Raw genomic sequence first — 22467 nt, forward strand, 5'->3', positions numbered from 1 at the left:
TGAAGCAGTGCATATGTATCTGTGTGCATGTACATATATACATTCTTAGTCCTAGTCTGGTGCTTTATGCATACAAAAAATACTTCTTTCTTATGTATGTGGTTATCTGACAGATTATTTATGTATGTTTAGGCTGAAAACAATAAGCAGAGTGTATGTCTTCCCTTTAAAATTGCCTGCAGCATGAAAGTTACTGTAACAGATGATGCTTGTGCTTTGCAAGATGTGGTATAAAGTAGATCCACGCATTTTAAAATGTTTTTACAAAACTGCAGCGTCATCTGTTGTGTGCACATCCAGGGAACCAAGACAAAAATAACATCTTAACTTCAGTTTCACTGCATCTTTTACAGTGTGTTTATAAACTGCAGGGGGATAAGGTGTCTCTGTGTCTTCTGGTCTCTGCATCAAAGCTGGCAGAAATGAGCCGCTCCAGCATCATATTTATGCTGTAATTTATTTTCACCTGAGAGACGGTAGTACTGATTCCAAACGTGAACATCCATTGAGCCAGCCTTAAGTCTCTTCAATATTCTCAGCTCTTTAGCTGGCATATTAATCACTTATGTTCCCTAGTACTGCAGTAAGCGACTGATATTTCCCCTTCATTGTAGATACATTCCATTTGACCTGAAATGAATGATCCTGAATTTGACTGCATCAAAATTTTCAACACTCAAGTCATAATCAAATCTGGATGTATATAAACTATCTGAAAGTTTTATATTCTGAATGAAACAACAATGTTGTTCTCCAAGTGTGTTTTTTTTTGTTATGCACAAATGGCCATGCACTTCTAGGTGGATTAAATATATTCCAAAGCCATTACAAAGATTAGGCTAACAAGAAACTTGAATCCCACTACTGCACATTGTGGTACTGAAAAAAGGTTTGTATAGAATGGGAGAGGAAGAACAGACTAAGTAGGATTAGCAAAAAAATCTTCTAACTGGATTGATAAGTAAGATGTTGTTTTGATGGGAAGATTGCTATTCCGGTGACAGACTCTCAGTGGGATGCTTACCATATGTGAGGAAAGCATTAGTTATAGTTCAGACACTTTTTTTCCTGATCAAGGGTGACACTAGTGGAGACAGGAGGTGGAGCATTGTTCAGGGCTAGTACATTTGGTGCTCTGTTAAGTGCTTAAAACATGGGGCTCTCCCTCTGTAAAATAACCTCTTTTCAAAATTAACATAATGAAGCATTACTAGAAGTGTTTATATTTTCTTAAGCATCTAAGAGAGACTAGATTTTGGTCTGGCTGGTTTTCTTGTTTTACAATTGCCTGAATCAAAAGGAAATAGTAAATGTGTACTGTGTGGGGGCACTGTCTTGACAGCGCATTGTGTCTCCTGTGTCCTGTAGTACAATCTATGCCTCAGAGATTAAAGGGAAAATTTTAGTGATCATGTCCCTTACAGGGGGACTGGAAGTGAAGAGTTAAGTAATTTATTGAATATTTTGGGTAGTCTAATATAACCTTAATGCCAGTCCCTTCTCAGGCCCGACGCTGGCTGAATCTGTCAGACCCTGTCTTAGGAAAGTTCTGCAGAAATGTAGTAAAAAATTACAAGCTTCCCTGCATTGTATAGTCTTAGATGAAATATGTCTAGAAAAGACATCAATAAATCATATAGCCTTTTCCTTTTCTCTAGGGTAAGATGAACTATTCTTACAGAATTTGTGTGAGAAATCTGGTCTGCTCTGTAAAAACCTGTGGCTATGGAGAATCACAATCTTGCTGAGCAGTGTTATCTTGTACTTCCCTATTCTTTCTATTACTAAGTTTTTTATGTAGCCCCTTCCCCCTTCTTGCATTTGGAACACACGCTTTCCTGTCTATCTAAGCAAGGACATGGGGATTTGTTAATGTTTTTTCATAAATTTTAAGTCTTCTCTCATCCTTTCCTGTTTAGACTATAGAAAGTCCAGTGCACGTTGTCTCCTCTTAGGATTCCAGTCCTGACATCCATCTGTATTTTTTTAAAGATTCTCCAAATGAGACGCGTTACTGTGAACAGCTGGTAGATTTATCTGACTGTGTTCAGTGTTCCAATAAAGGTCAGCATAAAATTAGATTTAGTAGGGTATATTCCATAGCTGGGACAATGATTAGTGAAGGAAATATGTCTGAAGTGGCTGCATCCTTTATTGGATTATTTACCACATTTTCCACTGTTTTGTTGCTTCTATTGTTTTGAGATTTCCATTTTTTTAAAAAATGGAATATTTTATTTTAGATATTCTAATGAAATACTCTTTGAGTTTTTATCTGAACATTTTACTTTTATTTCTATGTAAAAGTGCCTATTGGTGTGATACTCTAAATATTATGAACTCCTTGTACTTTGTATTAAAAACAAATCCCTTTTGGTCCCTTTTAATCTCTCATAATCTCACCTCTTTCTTCTCAAACTTATGGAAGCATTTTTACTGTGTAATGTGTCTCCCCAGCCAGACTATTTGATATTAAAGATTGATTTGATAGGCCTTCACAATGCTTCAGAACCACTGTGCCTCCATTTAGCTTGCATACTTGTTTCTTAAAATCTTCACATCAGAATGAATATGCTTTTTCTCAGGTTTGAGCTTAACAAGCAAGTATGTAAGATTACCTGGGGAAACAAAATGCAAATGTGCTGAAGTGTTTGACAAATAATCATATATCAAAGGATGTAAACCCGCTCCTTCCCCCCCAGTCTTTAAGAAAGCTTGCAGATTGATATCACTGTGAAAAATAGCACATCTATAAAGTTAGCACTTCTGTGGAGTTCTGACAATATGCAGAAACAATGCAACTGAGGAAATGTTCAGGTGTCTGGTAACTTCATAAGATTTTTATAGAATGTGTAATTATTTTCTGCAGTGTCATAATTCAGGGTGCACCTGCACATTCTATCTTGATGGCAGTGCTATAACAAAGTAGAGACCTTTTTATTAATTTTTACTTGGGCAGAATTCATAATAGAATCTAGAAACCATATTCAGCCAGAACAAGAGCCAACAGCAGTCTCAGGAATGATTTCAGCCTGTTGCATCCATGGGTCTGTGGGCATTGCACTCGGGAGAATGTTCAAAGGACAGGTTTGCCCAAGAGCTAAGTATAGTCCAGCTCTTCGCTCTTTTCTTACAATAAAACAGTGAGAAAGAAATAAAATTCCCTTTACGTTCAGAGCCCAGCAGGTCAGTATGTTTTGTTTTGGCATTGTCTTTAATTGTTTCAAAATTAGCTAAGCAATCTGTGGTAATGCTTTCACCTCTCAACTCTGCAACTTCTAAAGGAAACTTTATATGTGTTAGAGTTCATGAAAAACAAACTTCAGGTGGAGAGGACAGCTGTTTCTGTGATGAACAGCATTTCAGAAATCACAGGTTTTCAGATAGCAGAAATTACATTTTCTTTCTTCCTTGATTTTTAATCTTTGTTTCAGTCACCCTGGAATTAAAAGAAAATTGGAAATGTTAACAGGCTGGAACAGGATGTATACATTTCACTCCTTGTCTGTGTTATTTTACTTTTCAAGTTTTCTTTGATTTTTCAGCAGATACTTATGGAGGTGTCAAATGTTTCTGGAATTTATGTGGATGACAGAATTAACACAAGGGGTACCCAACAGATAATGCTCAAGAAATTCCGCCACCTCTTCACAGTCAAACAGTCTCATTTATCTTGACTGGTGGCACATTGTGTTCTAGTATCAAAGACAGGCTCTGTTCTGAAGAGGTATTTAATATTACTAAACTATGTATTGTATCACCAATGTGGCTTTGTGATTTAAAGCAAAAAAACAATTCATTTAGAGCAGTAATTAACCACTTTATCATCAGACACTATAAATTATGTTATGCCTGATGCAGGATATGTTTGAGTTTTGGTGGGTTTTTTGGTTTGTTTTTTGTTTTTATTTTCTTTACAATAGCTAATCCCATAAAATAGAGGTACTTCTGGACATAAGTGCCTATACAGTTGTTTATCCTTTTTTTTTAATTTCCAAAAGTCAAGACTATTGATCAACAGAAAGAATAGACTTAAAATAATAGTATTTTTTTTTTCGACTAGAGGCTTATTAAAATGCATTTTTTCTGTTAACCCACAGGTCTAGGTAGTTGAAAGTAGCTTCCATTTAGAAGCATGTATATGTTAAGAGAATAAAGCAACAGCCCAGTTTTTCCAAAGGTAATATATAGTCTCTGTCCTACTTTAGAAATGCATAATGTGAGTCAACTTCTGTTGAAATCTTTCAGATGCGCAAGGGACACTGGTAATTTAATATTTCAAGTAACACTGTAGAAATGGAGTGTATTAGACCTACTGGAGTTAAATTTGTGTATTGTATTTGGTGGCACTGATAGAACCTGAAATCTTCATGAGTGTTTAAAACAAACAGATGACCACACATTTTATTTTCCATGTCCATGTTGACTTCGTTTTATAACCTTTCAGATTTCCATTGTCATTGTGCTGAGTGTCATACTGAATGTTCCTGACAAATGCTATTGGCTTCCTGGTTACACAGCTTTTTACATGTGCTGTATCTGTTGAACACACTGGCTGGTTTGGTCCAAAGGTTAAAAACTTTTTTATTCAAGGTATTTGAGATTCAAGTTATTTCAATTTCTAAAAAGATTAAAGCTTTAATAGGGATAACTTTAGACCTGAGAAAGGATAGTTCTTTTGAAAGCAGCCTGTGCCCTAGAGGGAAGGTGTCAAGGGTTGCATGGGTCAGTTGGCACGGAAAACTAAAGACAGGCTGCAAGAAGGGAAGCCACTTTAACCCTTTAACTGGTATTCTAATTTTTTTTAGCTGGATGTCTCAGAACTCCATCCAGGTTGGGGGCCTGCATACTTACACACTAGACATATATAAGGAAGAGTTTTTAGTCTTCAACAGATACAGTCTAAACAATGAGACAGAGCAGATAAATTAAAACAACAGATGGAAGGAGGTGTAGGAAGAGAACAAGTAACAGAAATAGCTGCTTATTTTGACATAAACTAATTGGATTCACTGTTCTTAACATATCACTGTCTATGACTACAACAGCATTGCATGTTCAATGTAGGTAACTAGCATCTCTTCAGCTGCTAAACCAAAGTTCACATGTCACCTTTTGCTGAATAGCATCCTTTAGTTTTACATTTTAAAATGCTGCTTTGTCCTCAGTGCCAACACAAGTTGCTGACTTTTGACTGTAAAAAGTAATGATTGTGGAAAATTTTAGCACTAGCTTTTGATTTACCTGAAAAATGTCACCTTGTGTTCAGGAAGGGAAACTGACTGTCTGTTTCCAGCTGAATTTGCAGTTCTGTTTCTTTCAGTGTAGTAAGATATTGTCACAGGATACTGGATTCATGCTGAAGTGAAAGGTTTCTTAAAAAAAAAGAAGCCTGAACTAGTGACAATACTTTGTTACTGAATGTATTATTTAAGATTATCAAAGAGCTGTAAATCATTGTCTGATAAATAGCATCACATTAGAATGACAGATATTTCAGTGATGAGCCAACATATTGTAAAAATATGCAATAACCCAATTTAGGAAGTGATTGCTTCCAAGAAATTCTTCTGGAGATACAGAATACTGTTCTAATGGAAGAAAGGCTGGGTAGGCACACTTGTTTTATAAGCAAGCCATGCATAAATATACGTATAAGCCAGTTTTTACTTATATGTAGCCTTATATTATTGAATATTTAACTAGACACAATAATGTCAGAGAAAGCTGGCATTAGACTTGCTATGGAAGTGTCTTTCTTTTTTTTCTCTCTCTATTGACTGGAGAGGGAGATCTCCCTCCCTGAGCAGTAACATCCAGCTTAGGATAGATGTCTAAATTCTAGGTGTCAAAAGATTGGTCAAAAGAATCTCTTACTTAAAGTCTGTAGTTAAAACATAAGGATATCAGGAATTATCTTCTGCTGAACTCATAAACTGAGTTTAATGAAGCAAAAAAAGTGTCAAATCCTTAGGTGTTCTCTGATTGCTTTATCGTCTATATATCCATCTGAAACAAAATCTGGGTACGTAGTCCAATGAGTTCTGGTCTATTAGGCTTGCCTTAGAAACCACAAAGAATATAAGCCTACCTAAGTAGGAGGTCTTCCTGTTTGCAAGCTCTTACTTTCAAGAGCAGTTTGTGTTTGGTTGGTTGGTTCTGAAGCTTTTGCCAGAGTCATGTAAGATTCCAAGGACACCAGCCTTCTGCTGTCCTTATTGTAAGTCTTGCCCATGGAGTCGATAGGACTGTATGCATTTTCTAGGCTTAGTTCTTCGTATATTTTTATGCCATGTCCTCTCAGAACTTCTCTTCAACCTAACACCCTTGCACACTATTTATAAAAGTCCTTACATGTCTTCCAATTTTAGTGTCTATGCCTTGCATCCTGTATATAAAGCAAAATAATTGGCCCTCTTGGTCTGAACCTTTGCTTTAGCTTCCTTTCCAGTCTCTTAAGAATAATCGTTCCTTCTTGGTATTTAAACTAACATGCTAATATTTTTGGTTGTTCATTGATTAGTAATCTGATTAATATCTCTTCATCATGTCAACAGCTCTACTCTTGATCTTAAGTCATACTTCTCTTCCCCCTTTCCTGGAGCCTGCGTAGTATTTTCAGACTCCTAAAGCAGGCAGTTGATCAGCAAGTATTGGCTCAATCTACTTGTAATCACCCCATTCTGAAAATGGCAGAGTGAAGTCATTACTTTTTCCATGGTCATGTTAAAGAGTTTCAATGATAGGGAATCTCTCCTCATTACATTCATACTGGTATTAAATGAGATAAATTTTTACTCTTACACACCAATTTTTATATACAAGCAGTTGTTCTGTCTTAATATGTAATAATGATTCTTTAATGCCCTGCAGTGATATAAGGACTATTTCACAATATATTATTTTTTTCTGTTTTTCCCTGAAAATCTCTGCATTCTGACATGTGCCTTTCCTTCATTGAATTATCATGAATTTAAAACATTTTTTTCGCACTGTACTAATATGTCTGTAGTCCAGACTGAGATTCCCTCTGTCTTTACTCCGTACCCTATTTTTTCAGTTAGGATTTTAAAAGCTGCTTTAAGGAGAAGATGTATTTGTAGTATTGGGCCTGATTTCTGAAGTGTAGGGCACCAGAATTAATTTGTAAAGTTTTCTACCTATTACTCCTCATTATTACTATGTATTATTTCTTCTTATTATTGCTTTTAACAATTCAGTGGAAACACTGTCAAAAATGGATGGTTTTGTTATTTCTGATCATACTAGAATCTCTTTGAAGCTGCATTTCCTGTAGATAATTAATTGAAAAAGAGCCATTTGTTCTTGCCCTGTAGCAAATTCAGCATTGAAGAATTTATCAAAGTACTAGATTGAGCTTTCTAGGGATTTTTTGAAACTGAAAATTTCCCCCCATTCTCTACCAAGTCTTCCTTTCAGTCAGTGTAATTTCCTTCATATGTTAGTACCTTATATAATGCTTTACATTATTTTTCCATCTGTTACACTTAATTTTTTCCAACGAGTCATGAGAATTCTGGATTTTTTGTGTTATTTTGTACTATTGTTTTGTGTAGCATGACACCTGCAATAGATTGTGGCTAATTCAGTTGTGAAGGGGGCATGCCAGCTTGAGTGTATGCTCATACTCAGTTGTCTTGTCAGTCTTAAACCACCCCCTGCATGTCTTTGGCTTTTCCAGAAGCTTCCTCTCTTTTTCCAGATGCAGTTTTCCCCCCAGATGTTGTCTTTTTTATTGTTGTTGTTACTTTCTTGGAATTTATTTTTTATGCCAGCTTCCTATATGGATTTTTCAGCAGGACACCTGGTTTGAGTCAAATTACACATAACTATGCAGCAGGCTTCTGGTTTCCTGGAATAGCTCAAGGATGATTATGTTAAACAATAAAATCATTAGGTTGTGAATAATTTGAATTTTCTGCATTGGTTAGAGACAGTGATTATTTTAATCAGGGAATTGTAAGAAGCATTTGACTGAATTGATCTAAAAATATATTTAAATCGCTTCTGCAAGGACATAGGGATGTATCTCAAGATTCCTTCTGATAATTTTTTTTTGAAGATGAAAGTAGTAAGTGGTTATATTTTTCATCAACATTTCAGTTATTTTTCTAGACATGAAAATAAAAATATGTAGGTTAATGAAGTGATCAAAGTGCAAAACAGTGAGAAAATGGTAAAATATGGACAATTATGCAAGTATATACACTAAGTAAGGGGAGTGGGACCTTAAAGCAGATGCACTATTTACCATAAGGGCACTGAGCACTCGCTTCTGTGTAGTGGTCAATGCAGCTACATTATTGTTTGTGTGGCAGTGAAAGAATTTAACCTCAGGATCTAAACAAAGAGGATCTAAACAAAGAGTATCACCTGTGTTAGCAACCCCTTGAAATTCTACAGAAAAAAGCAAGAGTCAAAATATGCCAAAAATCAGTATCAGTCCTGAGGCACTGCACCACTGATCCTGAGTTTTGCCTGCTGATGTATAGCAGAAGAATGGTACGGTGATTAAAGCACAAGCTTAGGACTCAAGATGCTTGAGATTAAATTCCCAACCAGAGTAGAAATTCCTTACATGACCTCAGGCACATCTTTTACTCTGTGGTGCCTCAATGTCCTTCCATGAAGGGGGTACAAGGATTCTCTTACAATTTATCTGTTCCACACATATGAATTATAAGCTTTTCAGTGTAGGGTCTGCCTCTTTCATATGTGCAGCATTTGGCACAATGGTATGCTCTTTTGTGAGACAAAAGGTCCCTGTGTGCATTTAAAGCCCAAGGACAATTGTCAAATAAGGTGTTAGATGGAAAATCTTCATTGAGCTTAGCAATAAGACTTCGGAGTCTCACTAAGGATTGGTCTTCTGTGCAGTCTTCCCACATAAATGTATGTATGGAGGGGTCAGAACATCTGTGTTCTTTACATTCTTTGCATTGCTCACAGCCTAGTTTGGTCAACAGTCTCTGTGCAAATATGACAGTGTGTATCAAGGTGGTTGTTCTTGGTGATAGCCAGGAGTCAAAAGTGCTTTTCTAAGTGGCATGATGAAAAGTGGCAGAGTGAGGAAGCAAATCTGAGAAAGGGTGTGTTTCTGAAAATGTATTGCTTTTCTCCAGGAGTTACCAATTGGTATAAGAGAAGATACTGCCTCTTCTAATGACTCTTGCCTAACTATATTGGTATTCTAATCAACAAAAAATTGAACACCACCTTTTTTGGCAAAGTTGTTATAAAAGCAGAAATATTGCTTGCCCAAAGATAGTTTGCAATGCCAGCAACATGAATCATGCTAAGAAAAGAACGATAGGTCAGCAAATAATCTCCTTCCACCGAGATGATTTCATGCTGACTTACTGACAGTATTGTAACCATAGACTCACCTGTTACTGGAACACATTATGAGTTACAAGATGGATCAGGAATAAAAAAACATCTATGACCTTGTTTCTCTGCTGTGATGGGAAATAAAAGCTTCTTTCATTATATTGTTCCACTGTAGGTCAAATTCTCACAGAGTAAAATGTTCAACAACCTGCAAAATGACAAGAAGGGTATTCTCAGGTACATTTCTTGTACCAAATTTGAAGCATCATTTTAACAGTGTAGGAGCCTATTTTGTGACATGGCTCACACTTTCTTTTTGTGATGTAGGTCTGTCCTGGTTTCAGCTGGGATAGAGTTAATTTTCTTCTTAGTAGCTAGTACAGTGCTGTGTTTTGGCTATGATGTGAGAACGATGCTGATAAGGCATTGATGGTTTTAGTTGTTGCTGGGTGATGTTTATACTGAATCAAGGACTTTCCAGTTCCTTGGGCCCTGCCAGCAAGAGGGCTGGGGGGGGGGGCACAGCAGGACAGGTGACCCAAGCTAGCCAAAGAGGTATTCCATACCTTATGACGGCATGCTGAGTATATAAACTGGGGGAAGAAGTAAGGGGGAGGGACACATTTGGCATTATGGCGTTTGTCTTCCCAAGTAACCATTACGCATGACGGACCCCTGCTGTCCTGGGGATGGCTGAACACCTGCCTGCCCATGGGGAGTGGTGAAGGAATTTCTTACTTTGCCTTGCTTGCATGCGTGGCTTTTTGCTTTACCAATTAAATTGTTCTTATCTCAGCCCTTGAGTTTTGCATTCCTTTCTGATCCTCTTTCCCACCCCTCTGGGTCGGAGCGAGTAAGCAAGCAGCTGAGTGGTGCTTGATTGCCAGCTGGGGTTAAAACCATGACAAGGTCCTATTCAGATGATCGTATTTCACAGCATTACAAGTGTGAAGCCAGATTTTGATTCCATATTTTGTTGGTTTACCCAGGATATTTCATCTAAAAGGATATTGACTTTTAAAAGGTGCCAGCTGCTCCTCAACAGTTAAACCTGCCCAGAGGTATAAAACATTCAGAATAGCAGCATAAAAATATGCCATATGTTTTGAAATGCAGCTGATTACACTGGCAGTGCATGTTGTTATTGTCAGTTCATAGTAGCTGGACACCCTGAATCACTTCTGAATCATGGAGGTAAATTTTTGAAAACTCATTTAGAGCTAAACTGAGGAAAAAAGGAGTTTGGATTCTGATGAACTTTGAAGCAGTTGTTGCCCTGATGTGTGCTGTGGAGGAGGCTAATGATATGTGGATTAACTGTGATATGTCTGAAATTTTTGGTTTGTATTAGATATAAGACTAGTTTTGTTGGGCATCTTGCAAGTTAAAATCCAGTGTTTTTTTCAGTTGTTTACTAGTGAACTTTCTACAAGCATATTTCATCAGGGTTACTGCACTTTGTGTGCTCTAACATAAGCTCCTCAGTATTGTGACTGGGAAGAATGATGAGCAGGGGTAAGAAAAAGTATGTGAGCCTTTACCCATCCTCTTTTGAGGTACCAGTTTTCAGCTTTGCTTTAGCTACTGGGCAGTCTCAGGAGAAAGCAGTAGGTTGTTCAGGCAGGCTTTGGATACTTAGGCAGTGTGTAACTTTCGGTGTAGCTCGCATACAGTTAGTGGTATATATGGAACACTTGGAAAGCCCTGTACTACAGCAAACAATGTTATTGCCAAAGGGTCAGATTTTCGATGGCTAAATATTAACGAGTCCATCTCTCACCATCTGACATTCTTACAAGGTACTCAGACTCCTGGCAGTGAATTTATGTGGCGAGCTGCCTGCTTTTACTTTGTACTTCAAGGGGAGCTTAGCTCTACTGAAATTCCAGGTCCTGGATATACACACCTTTCTGAAAATCCTAGTTTAAGCCTTTTGACATAGCAAGGATATGTCTTACTATTCTGGGGTTTAAAGAAAAGGAAAGTAAACTGGCAGAGGAAATAATCAGAGACAACAGTGAATTAATTTGTATACAAATGGAAATATATATGGCACTTAAGGAAATTACTGGTAGTAGATTAACTTTTTGTAACATTATACACAAAACGAGATGATAATTTATTTATATTTTGATCACATAACTGAAACATGTTTGTGTTCTGTTTTGAAGAAACCAGACACTCCTGCAGAATTTTTAAGAGTATTTGTGAGTAATGCCACTTAGTACCTCTGTTTTCAATGTGGAGCTAACAAATAATGTAATGATTCTATGTATTGCACTGTTTTTAGAAGAAGGGTTTACACAGATTAAGTGTACACCTGAGAGTACACACAGTATACATGTACATCTACATTAGTAACTCGGGGTGAAGTAGGGATATTTTTTCGTACAACTTTGCATTGTGTCAGTCCTGGGATATGCACTCAGCTGTCTTGGTGGCATCCTCAAAATGAGTTCATTCATGGTAGAACTGAGATTGAAACTGTGTGTCTGGTTGCCACCGGGAATACCCACTTGAAATCTGGATGTGGGGTTCTCCAGCAGCTAGCTGTCATGCATGGGGTGCGCTCAGGCAGGCAGGCAGCATCCCGTCTACACTCATTGCTAGTAAATATGCAACGTGGATGTTTTGTCCTGCAATTGTGATAAATTGCATCAAAATGAACTCAGATCCTTCCCTCTTTGGGTGTTCCACTCAGTTATGTGGATGCACCTCATGTGATATTTAAGTCCCTTGACGGCCATTACTGGCTACTCTAAAACATTCCATGGCTGATAAGAGACGTTAATGTAGCAGAATCCAAGATCAGGGGAGGATAGACAGCCTAAACAAGTAGCCGTTTTCTAAACATTATCCTTATAAGTCTTTGAATTTAGTCCAATAAGCCTGTTAATGAAGACAGTAGCTTATAGCACTTTAGAGTTAAATAATAAAAAATCAAATGGAATCAATTAAAAGCCTGTGTTAGACACAATAAGCTACTGTACAGTTAATATATTTTTAAGGAAAGTGACTACATTCAGCATGCTTAAAACAAAATAGCAAGGAAAGTTTCAGTTCTAATGTTATTTTCAAAGTTTCAAGAATGGTCAGAGCTAATTGTTTAGATATTTAGTAGGAGATAGTAGAGGTCTGTCCTCTTATTTTGAGTGACATTTTGTGTAATGGATTTGTCGAAGTAAAGATGAAATGCTAATTACAGGGTGAGAGAAAGGAAAAGAGGCAAGGAGCAGGAGCAGGGAAACCAGGTGCCAATAGCACAAAGAAACACATAAAAACCTGGTAACTGCACAACACGGCTGTTGCAACTGTATACTCTGCTACTTCAAGGCTAAATATATGTTGGGAATTAATATTCTTGTTCTGAGATAACTGTCTAAGGATTATCTTTTGTACCCCTTGTTTAAAAGAAGCGATTCTGATGATGATAGCTGAGAATGCACAATGAAAGCTCACATTTAGTGAAAATACTTCTACTGATTCCTTTTCAGTTCAGGAAAACAGACAGTTAGATATCCCTCTGAAGGAAGCAAGATTCTTGAGCTCTAATAGTATAAGATAAGTGATATGCAAAGTGGTGTACACCCTCAAAAGTTTTACTTCCCATCACCCTCACTGCAGACAGTATAAAGGTTCTTTTTCCCAGTACGGTTACTTCCACCCAGGAAAGAGAAAAAGCCCTGCCCCCCCCCCCCCCCCCCCCCCCCCGCACCCTTCTGGTTTTTTCTTTTTTTTTTTTTTCCAAATCAGTGGAGCTAGGTAAACATTAGGGAGTTTACCACTCCAGACCTGTTCAGACTGTTCAGAATGACTGTCTGTATGGCTACAGAAAGCCTCCTTCCTGTAACATACTCCATCTGCAGACCAGCTCGGAAACCTCCATCGGCCTCTGCCTCTTTCTGCAGTTACCTATCACAACCCCCTTCTTTCTTTTTTCCTGTATTTGGCTTTTTATCTTGTCATTCCATGATTTATTCCAGCTGCCATTTTCTCTACTTTTTTCTTCCTCTAATCTTCCTCTCTCACATCTTCCTTTCTTCTTTTTCCTTCTCATATATGGATTTACTTATAAGAATTTTTTTCACTATCTTTATCATCACAAAAAGCTGCTGTGATTGCAGGCAGGTACACAGCAGTATCTCTCCCCCTGTGTTATCTTAGATACTGCTGTGTGATAATGGAGGGTAGATGTTGAGGTTTCAGAGATCATTGTACCTCATGACAGGCTACTAAATTGGTGTTTCAGAAAGGACTGATAGAAGATGCTTCTGTTTCTATACATGGTTGCCAAAGTTGCAGGATGCTGGCAGGTATTCAGAAGAGAATGACTGGAGGAATCAAGCTCTTCCCATTCGGTATATTAGGAATGGTTTCAGAGGGTTCCTCCTAATTTTAAGGGAAGAAAACATGTCTATTTCAAAGTGTTGTTTTGTTGGTGGTTTCTTTTTTAAATCTTTACTCTTAAGATAATTGCAGCACTTTATCCATTCAGGGAGATGCAAAGACAGGATCTGTGAAGTGTGTTCTTAGGATTCCAGTAGCATTCAAAGTAATTGTATGGTAAAACTCTTGGCATCTCTACATTGCAGCATACTGGGGCAGGTCCGCAAACTTCACTGTGTATTTATCCATTAATTACATTGCAATCTATCACTCTTATCAAAAGAAACAGGATGAGGACATGTCTGTTAACCAAACAAAAGCACAGTATCAAACAAAACGGTTCCCTGAGAAGAAATGCATTTGGCAAGCCAAAGGATAGCATGGAATTCATAGTAAACAGAGCACACATTTCTCAGCAATAAATTAGCCTAAATGTACATAGGCAATTCACATTTCACTTTGTAAGTGTTATTGTAGCTGTGCAAACTATCATGCAGAAAAAGACAATGCTATCTTGCTACAGATGGAACCAAATAAAGAATTTACTTTGGCTGCTTGTAAATAAATGTTGCTAGATTTCCCCAATGCATTTTCAGTTTATTTCTAGGTGGTTGATTTTGGTTGGTTGGTTTTAACTGATTAATGTTAGTAGTAGGTTTTGAGATGGTAGTTTATTGTCACAGAGAAATACTTTGAGCACCTTGTAGTCTGGGGGCTGCACTGATGAATTAGAGTTTAGGAGTCTTGGGATCTTTTTAATCATTCATCTGCTGTTTGGCTTCAGTAGGTCTCTTTTTTTCTACATTGTGGCTGTTTTTGCTAATTAAGGAGAGTGAGGACTCTCTTCTGTGAGGTATTAATGTGCCACGTATCTTCTAAAGGGCAATGTTCATCTTGGTTGTGACCTTAGTGCAATAAAATAAACAATAATCAATTTAATCTGTCCATTTACCAGTTAAGTAAAGTAGAGGATCGCTTGCTAATGCTATTTTTTCTAGTCATTATCATGCTGTAAAACTTGGCAGACCATCGTTGTGACTTGTTAGATGCTCAAGGTGTAGTAAGGCTGATAAGCACTGAAGTCTGTTATAACTTTGACTTGCAGATTGTTGGATGATCCTGGCTTCTGTTGTTTAAAAGTTTATTATTTAGATGGCCTATGACATATATAATATAGATACTTGAATGTATCTTCACCTTAAAATAAACACTCAGGGAAGGAAAATGGGTAGACCAGACAGGAGAACATTATTTTACAATTCGTGACTCAAGACAGAAAGCCCACAGATGTTAACTAGTGTAGTAATTAAGTAAAAATGTTGACAAAATAGTCTAATATTATGCCTTTTCATGCTGCATTTCTGTAAAAATGTCCTCATTATTATAGTAATCATAAAAATTAATGCAGTGTTGCCACTGTTCAGTAGACTCTACTATCTGCAAGAACCAGGCATTACCACAAATATCATCTTAGGCAGAATTCTTTGCACAATGAATACAAGCATTTCCATTAAGGCTGGAATGAGCTACTGTGAACTCCATTTTAAAATATAGGTTACAGTTTATGCCAAGTTCTTCTGTTTTTACAGTTTACTGTTCTCCATTTCTCAGAATCCGACAGATGTGCATCAGGGCAGAATGCCCTATGAAATTCAAGAATTCTTGATGGAGTTGTTCCAGTTCTACCTGTGCAGTTTCAAATACATTTATTTTCTAGCTGATTTTAAGACCAAACCACAAAGAGCTAAGCCAAGTGCAGCAGAAAGCAAACGTAGGACTATGTTCTACATGGCTGGTGAATGTAGTATCTAGTTCTACAGTATCTACAGTATCTAGCTGTACAAAATAAAGGAATACTTTCTTAAAGACTTAGGTCGTAGTACTAATATATTTATCAGACTCTGCAAGAATAGATTAGGATGTGGTGATGTCCTTGGAACACGCACAGGAGCTGGCCAGGAGAGTTAACTGGTATATAAGTGCTCTCAGTTTGAATCCACTGAGGACTAGCTCAATGAAAAGATGTAAATGACTGACATGGAGTTCATAATACACATATCCCAAAATGTAGAAGGCAGAATAAATAGGAATCCTGTGATAGACACACACACCCAGTGCCTACCTTCTTCCATTCTCATTTTGAAAGATTGAATATTCATTCTTTCTTTCGGGCCAGCATCGAGTTATCCAGATATAGGAAAGCATAGAGAGCACACTGGCAGAAAATCAGAATGGAGTGTACCATTTTTTTTTCACTATAGCATGATGATGGTAGAAGCTGGAAAACAATACTGAAAATAAGGGCATACCAAGTCAGCTTTTAGGTGGTAGAGATCTCCTTCATGCCAGACTTTTAACTAACCAATGCTGTGTGTCCTGTGCAGTCAGTGCTGATGGGTATGTGAGGCAAAGCTCCTTAGGAAGGTACTGCCTCCCATTGTTAGGTAAAATACCATTCTTCTCAACTTAGGAAACTTAGGAAACCAGATCATTACCAGCTGTATGCTCAAATAAGTGTTGGAGCTTCCAGCTGTTCCTCTGATTCCGTTATAGTATCATACATTTAATTTTTCAGTGATGTATGAAATTGTATATGATACCTGGATCTGCTATGCATTCTGAATGTGTTTGGGTGGTAAAATACAGCAGGGAAAATTGTAGTGACACAGCAAGCAAGAAAAAATTAAGTAACCTAACTTGGCATGAAAATAGTAAGACCTGATACATCTTTAAATACAGTGATTTGCATAGCTAATAGCATTATTTGACAAATAACTACCCTAACGCAGTAGTTTGGTGATGGAAGTTCTGACTGAGCATCTATATGCAGAGGAAGGTGAATCTCAGCTCTTACTCTTTTCTTCCTGCTGTGAGGCAGAAGTCGTAGTTTAGGCAGGGAAAATTGGCTTCTACATGCAGATTTTTTTCCATCTGTGCAATGACTGTTACTCAGGATAGAACAGTGAAAAATTATTCCCTTCTCCCTGTTCCCCTCCTTCCCTTACAACTGGTAGGCAAGATTTCACATTTGTGTGTTAATGACTACTTTTTCTGAACAGCAGGTTAGCGTGATGGACCATAGATTCTCAGAACTGTGAATGGCATGCAGTTATCTTCATTTTTTTATCTTTCAAAATATTGCAGCCAGATTTAAGAATTCTCATGTATTTCCTCAGTACTGATGTACTTCAAATTATTAAAATGCATTTTGAATTATCTCTGTGGAAGGTGAGAAGGAATAGGACGAAGTCCTTTATTGCAGGAAGCAGTATGTTAGGGCGTCTTTATGGATACAATTTTCAGAGGTGAGCATGCCCCATTTCTTCTTTATTTTTTGTTCTTGAGCTGCAGTGGATTCATGGTGTTCCTAGAGAAGGCACAGCTGAGTTTCTCTTTGATATTCAGCCAGGCAATCTTTATCTGTGAATTTTAGAAGATGGTAAAACAGAGCTGATGCTCCAAATGCTGCTCAAAGCCTTTTGTTTTATCTCCCTACCTATTTATTACTATCAACTGAATTGGGAAGAGTAAGAACCCCATCTTTATACCAGTTTTGCTGGCTCTTAGCAAAGCAAAGGAAAAAAGCAGAACTTCAAATGAAGCAAAATGTTCTCTAGCTCAAGAATGCGTGGGCAGTCTTACTCAGAACATCTTACAGCTTCTCTGTGCCTCTATTTCTGTAACAGTTTTAATTGGCAGATACTAACACTTTTCTGCCCACAGAAGGAATATGAAGATTATTCAGTGTTTCCAAAAAGCTTTGAAAATGAACAAAGTTGCCCCTGCAGAGTCTGTGGTTTCATTAGCAAGGTGCAGCAGGGCTGAAAAACTTATTATTTGCAGCTCACTGGAGAAAAAGTTGGATTTCCATACTATTTGATGGGCTGGATTGTCCTGTGAGGCTTGACCCAAAGCAGGAGTGCGGTGCACGAGTTGTGCTGTACAGCAGGTCTGCCAGACCAACTGCATGTTCTAAGAACCATTCCTGGCTCCCCACATGACCTGTTCACTCCTGCCCTGTAACATCAGAAATTAGGACGTTTCGGTACTATTTTGGGCAATGGGAAGATGAAGTTAAAGCTCTAGTCTCTTCCCTTTCCTGACCACTGGTCATTTCTTGAGGGAGAGTTAAGCAGCAGTTCATATCTATCCATTCCTGTAGTCATGAGCAAGCTCCATATGTTTGCTAAAGGAAAAAAAAAAGATTGCTGGTTTTTTTCCATTAAGAGTTAGACCAGGTTATAATCAGAGCCAAAGTGATTTGCAAATATCTCTCACCTCTTAAGCAATGGAGAAAATTACCACCCAAGTGAAATATTACGTCCCTAGAATTCCTGCTTTTGGCTGTGCTAGACAAGCTTGTGCTTATTCTTTCATTTATAAAACTCTTTATGATCTTTGTGAGGCATTTCACATCATCACTAAGCCAGACTCAGATCCTGTATTACCTCAACCAAGCTGGCCATGCTGGCTGGATTGGTAGCTACTTGAATGTACTTACCCTCATTTTTCTGAGAGACATAAATGTTGCTTGTGTTAAATTTGAGGTAGCTGAAGTTTATGACACAGGTTGATGGAAGTGAAGAATATGAAGTATCAGTGCAGAAGAATATAGTACAGAAAAATATGCTAGCATGTATAGGTGAGACAGACAAGAGACTGAAACCATTCAGGTGGTTGTAGAGTGATAAGGTCTCCCCTGAGCCTCCTCTTTACCAGGCTGAACAACCCCAGTTCTCTCAGCTGCTCATTGTAAGACTTGAGGTCCAGACTCTTCACCAGCTTGATCACGTTTCCCTGGACATGGTCCAGCAGCTCTATGTTCCTCTTGTAGAGGTCCCACAAACTGAACACAGGATTTGAGGCGCAGCCTCACCAGTGCTGAGGACAGAGGACAATCACTGCTCTGGTCCTGCTGGCCACACTGTTTTGGGTACAAGCCAGGACGCTGTTGGCCTTCCTGGCCACCTGGGCACACTGCTGGCTCATGGTTAGCCGGCCATCATCCAGCACCCACAGATCCGTTCCCACCAGGCAGCTTTTCAGCCACTCTGTCCCCAGCCTGTAGCGCTGCGTGGGGCTGATGTGACACAAGGGCAGGAGCCGGCACTGACCACTTGTGACCAGCTGCCAACTGGATTTAAGTCCATTCATCACCACTCTTTGGGCTTCGCCATCCAGCCAGCTTTTTATCTATTAAAGAGATTGACAGCAAACTTCTGGTTAACATTTCGTGCTTATAGCTACCAACAGGCAGCCGTGAAGTGCCAGTGTTAGAGATGGCATAACAAACCTTTTTCAATGGCAGTGGCTTGGTTTGTCCAAGCAAAAGCCTTGGATGAAGAATGAAGCCACAGACCTGATCAAGAGGTGAATATCACTGTGTATCTGGTGAAAGTGTTCCATCACTTGTACCTACATGGACAATCTTGCATTTCTCAGTTAGGCTTATCTACCTCTACTATGGGCCACAGTACTTGATGCTAAAGGACTTACAGTGACAATGGTCATTATTCAGTCTCTTTTGAGCCTTTTTGTGTGCAAAATAGAAGAAATAAATCCTTTTTTTTTCTCATGGTTTTACATTCAGTATAGATCTTAATTTAGAAACTCAGTATTCAAGAGACACCAGCTTTTAACACAGCTACCTGCAGAACTGCAATGTTGCAATAAAACAATGGGGTAGCATTTATTCTACGCTACAGTGTTTTTAGTCAGCAAAGTATCAGAATCTCCTTGCTAAGAGTAATGTCATGTTTTGGAGTCTGAGTAATGTTACCACATAAAAACATGCATTAACAGTCAGTTAGCTTACAAGTGGGGAATAAAGTAGAGATCCATTAGTATATTAACTTGTTGGCAGTAATAACAAATAATTATTCATTATTGCAATCTCTTCTTGACATTTCTGTTGCTGAAATTTTTAGTGGAACTACAAAATGTTCTCAGATATATTAGAAATCTGTTGATGGATGTTCCGTTGGTATCAAGCTCTTAGAGCAAGCTGCTCTTCTGGATTGCTGCCTAGTTAATCGGTGATTAATGAAAGCTTTTTGTATATTAATTTGGAAGCCTGTATTCTTGGCATTGTTGAAGTATGTAAATGTCTTCCTCAGATAAAACATGACAGACAACACCTAAAATACAAGTGCTTTGTTCTGCTACCTGTCAGATCAACAAAAAGGTCTAGATTCTGAAAAATATGAATTTAATTGGGAGATGAGATGAACTGGCAACTACTCTGTACTCAGTTCTTTTTGTGACATCCTCTCAAGTAATTTTGCATAACGAAGGGCAAAACCAGCAGATGAGATATATTGATATAATTATCCCAAAATATAGTGCATTTGTAAAAAAAGACCTGTAGGCTGTTTAAAGTAAATATTTTTACAAGCCAATACACCTTAAAAAAAACAACAACAAACCAACGAAACTCAAACAAATGACCTGGTCGGGTATGGCTGGATATCTGAAACTTCAGAAGTATTGGTTTAAAAAATCCAGTTGCTATTGCTGGGTGAAATCCTGGGTGGTGATAAACGCTGGCAAAGTCCTCTGAAATTAATGGGAATTGTGCATACTTACCACTTCCTAGAATTTGACCCAGAGTCTGTAGGAATGGCCTCTTTTAACTGTTGGTAATTAAATGGTTATTCTTGCAATGGAACTGCAAGCTGCGCTAACCATAGTGCTGCAATCATTACCTTGCAATTAATTCTTCTTTAGGGCTTTCAGAAGTAGCTCTTGAAGCTGACAGCTGCAGCCTGCAACATATCAAGTGCTTTATATAGCTACTTTAATGAAAACTCAGATGAATGTAAGGTCAGTCTCTCCACAGTATGTTCTAATTAGATTTCCACTTTCCTTTAAAAAGCACATCACATCTGGCCCAAAGACAGAAGCCCATTGTACCAGGTGTGTAACAGAATAGGTGTTGTTTTGTACTTCTTGTCTCTGAAAGATAATGACATGGAAAATTTGTTCTCTTCTAGACTTTAGTAATCTTCCATCTGTTGTTGTATTTGTGTGTGCAACTGGATACCAAAGCTAATCACAAACCTCTGCTTTAAGAGTTTTTTGTTAGTTCCTGTGTCAATATTAGCTTATGCAGATGAGGTTGTTGAAGCAGAAATGTTGCAAAGCAGTGTGGAATATTGCTTAACTGTATATGCAAAACTGGATTATTAATATCACAGCATCCACGTAAAGTAGTTGCTACAAAATTCTAGGACACTTTCATAGCTTATGGTCTACTTTATTATGTTCTAGGTGAGTACTCTAGTTCCTTGGAAAGCTGTCTTTACACTGGGAGCAGAATGTCAACATTTCTCTCTCTTGCAACTTAATCTGAACTCAAGGAAGAATTTGGCCCAGTGGATTTCTAATATTCTTTCTGAGATGAGCGATTTGGAGACTATTTTTGTCACTTGTGGAATAGCATTTGTTCTAAGCCACAAAAGAAACAAAACCCGCTTTTCTCATTTTGGAGGAGGGGTGGAAGCATGGAGGTGATATCCAGAGGTGGTATCACAGTTCTGCTGCTGGATCCTGAAGTACCAGAACAAAAACCCAGGTGTGTACCAGACTTTTCACTTAGTAACATATATGTGGCCAGACATCAATATATGGGGGTGGAGGGAACAAATATGTATAAAGTCTTGACTGCTTCAAAGTGCCCATAATTTCAGAAGGATAGAATTTCACCATAATATTTTCAAAGACATTGAAATTACTTGAAGGGGAAATGACAGCTGTAGAGGTAACAGCCAATCCCTGCATTCTTTTTTATGTAAGATGTACCTGATGCTGTTATCATTTACTTTTGCATTGTGCCTCAACAGGACAGACGGTAGTAATATCTCTCTTGAGCTGCTGGTCAGAAAGGCAAATCCAAGTGAACTTTCAAGATCTTAAAATGAGCAATGTTACCATGGAAGATACAACAGACACATGTCCATGACTGGATATTTGCTTGTAAGTGATACAGAAGATAAGAAATCTCTACAAGAGCAGGCTGAAATGCAGAGCTGAGTTGACTGACAAGCAAAACTGAGTGAAGAAATCACAAACTGTTCTGCAGGAAAAGAACAATTGATGCTTGCAGATATTGACATGAATGTCCTCTTTGCTTGTACATTCTGACCTAGGGACCTTAAGGTACTGTATTCTAAGTAGTTGATAGATATTATTATTTCTGAAAAGGCTCTCCTGTGTCACTGTAAAATGTCTTCTGCATTTGAATCATAAGAAGGCTAATTCTCAGTGGCAGTCCATCCTCTGAAGTGGAAGAAGCCAAAGTGAGAAGTAGGGTATATGCAAGGAATCCAGTCATAATGGAAAAGGAGTGATGATAGCTTGCTTTAAACTCAGGGGATGAGATTGCTGTATTGCTGTTTGAGGCCAGCCAAGAGCAGAAGCTGTAACAGAAACATACTAGTTTAATGAGTTTTGTGAGCAATTGAAGCTCTGGAAGGCAGTGTTTTGTTTGTTTTTTCCCCTCCCTTTTGCTTTGTGTAAACATACTCTCTTCAGGAAGCCTAACTGAAGCATGTGAATAGTTCCACTGAAAGTAATATTAATCATGCTGGAAGCCAACTAAATAATGAGGTATCTTTCTAAACAGCAACTCTAGAACAACATCAGCTCAGGCTTCCTTGGGGCCCTTTTGTTTTGCTGTAGTAGTACCTCTAGTGGGAAAAAAAAAGCACAGTAAATTACTATTCGCATAAA

At 38.1% G+C, this 22467-nt stretch overlaps 1 long non-coding RNA gene across 16 annotated transcripts in view; it reads left to right on the plus strand.

The window, feature by feature from the left end:
- LOC106112084 (uncharacterized) overlaps positions 1-22467 on the plus strand; it is a 316631-nt gene that overhangs the window by 127912 nt on the left and 166252 nt on the right. For 13 of the 16 annotated variants that reach the window (XR_008748682.1, XR_008748679.1, XR_008748677.1 and 10 more), the window contains 2 exons: positions 21007-21310; positions 21579-21894. This is a non-coding gene — a long non-coding RNA (uncharacterized LOC106112084). The remainder of the gene's footprint in view (positions 1-21006; positions 21311-21578; positions 21895-22467) is intronic. The other 3 variants (XR_008748676.1, XR_008748684.1, XR_008748687.1) reach the window with 3 other exon arrangements.

The sequence above is a fragment of the Falco peregrinus genome, chromosome 9 (genome assembly GCF_023634155.1).
Source record: "Falco peregrinus isolate bFalPer1 chromosome 9, bFalPer1.pri, whole genome shotgun sequence".
NCBI lineage: Eukaryota > Metazoa > Chordata > Aves > Falconiformes > Falconidae > Falco > Falco peregrinus.